Genomic DNA, 1,619 nt, shown 5'->3' on the forward strand with positions numbered 1-1,619 from the left:
CCCTGTGCCCAGATACATCTCTTTAGTTATCTCCCACACCCTGCAGGTCTAGGACCTCAGGTGAAGGGCCAGTAGCTCACTAGAAACATTAGGAAGCCAAATGGACTGATGCCCAAGTGGACCACTACTGCTTCTGCCAAAAGGTCGCTGCGGGGCCAGCAGCTTTTCTGGGTGCTGCATCTGCCTCCCTCACACTCCTGCCAGGTTTATGTTAACTTGGGAGGACTTGAGCGGACTTCAGTTTAGCTCAGAGAACTGTGCTAGATCTTGATTTCTAAATGTCATTAAAGGAACTAAATGTCATAAAAGAAACCAGAGATCCTTGGGAGAATAGCTAGTTCTAGGGCTGGGGCAGAGAAAATACAAGATAAGTCTGGAGCACCTTATAGTACCATAAGGTTAAGCAAGTGCTCAAAAACCAAATGAACTATGTTAAAGGGACACAGGAACCAACCTGAAAGCACCCACTGGCCAAGGCCGTGACAATTTCAGCAATAAAATAAATAACAATATAGTACAGAATTATGACCCTAAGTATAAAATAAATACACATACTGATGTAAGTGATTGAAAAATAAATGAGGTAGAAGAGACACATCTTCCTTACAGAAGCACTCCAAGTGATATATGTAGAGCCCTTCTGCACTACCCAGAGAGGGATCCATATGGCATTGTCCTCCATTCCTGTAACAAAGGGGAATTTTCATAATGTCCACAGTTCTTGATGTCCTGCAAATGAAAGAGGAGGGTATCCTCAAATTCCTTGCAGCAGGAACCCACTTAGGTGGGACCAACCTTGAGTTCCAAGTGGAACATTTCATCTACAAAAGGAAAATTGATGGCATCTATATCATAAATCTAAAGAGAACTCAGGAGAAGCTTCCACTGGCAGTTCATGCCATTGTTGCCGTGAAAAACCTGGTTGATGTCAGTGTCATCCTCCAGGGATACTGGCCAGCAGCCTCTGCTGAAGTTTGCTGCTGCCACTGGAACGACTCCTGTTGCTTGGTGCTTCACTCCTGGAACCTTCCCTAATCAGATCCAGACAGCCTTCCAGAAGCCTCATTCTTCTGGTGGATATCACCCCAGGGCTGACAACCAGCCTCTATGTTAACCTGTCTACCATCACTCTGTGTAACTCAGAGTCTCCCTTTTTGCTATGTGGACACTGTCATCCCCTGCAGTGACAAGGAAGCTCACTCAGTGGGTCTGATGTGGTGGAGCCTCATCCAGGAAGTTCTTTGCAGGCTTCTATGAACACCCATGAGAGGTCATGTGTGATTCTACTTATACAGAGATCCTGAAAGGACTGAAAAGGAAGAGCAGGGTGTGCTAAAAAGGCTGTGACCGTGGAGGATTTCCAAGTGAATGAACTGCTTCAGCTTCTGACTTTACTGCTGCTCAACCTGAGGTTACAGGCTGGCCTGAAGGCAAGCATGTGCCCTCTGTGCCTATCTGCAGAACACTGGAGTGCTCAGCCTGCCACTGAAGGCTGGCCTGCAGCTCCCACTGCTCAGGACACTGAATGGGTGGGAACAACCACTGGGTGGTCTTAAGCTGTTCTTCCACAGGCTGTTAAACAGAAAACAGAGATAAGGTTGCCAGAAAATAATCAGTTT

General features: G+C 46.5%; 1 pseudogene; it reads left to right on the forward strand.

Annotated features, from left to right (window-relative positions):
* The first annotated feature begins 708 nt into the window (after positions 1–708).
* On the forward strand, positions 709–1,257 carry LOC132503291 (small ribosomal subunit protein uS2B-like; annotated as a pseudogene).
* The last annotated feature ends 362 nt before the right edge of the window (positions 1,258–1,619 follow it).

The sequence above is a fragment of the Mesoplodon densirostris genome, chromosome 2 (genome assembly GCF_025265405.1).
Source record: "Mesoplodon densirostris isolate mMesDen1 chromosome 2, mMesDen1 primary haplotype, whole genome shotgun sequence".
Taxonomy (NCBI): Eukaryota; Metazoa; Chordata; class Mammalia; order Artiodactyla; family Ziphiidae; genus Mesoplodon; species Mesoplodon densirostris.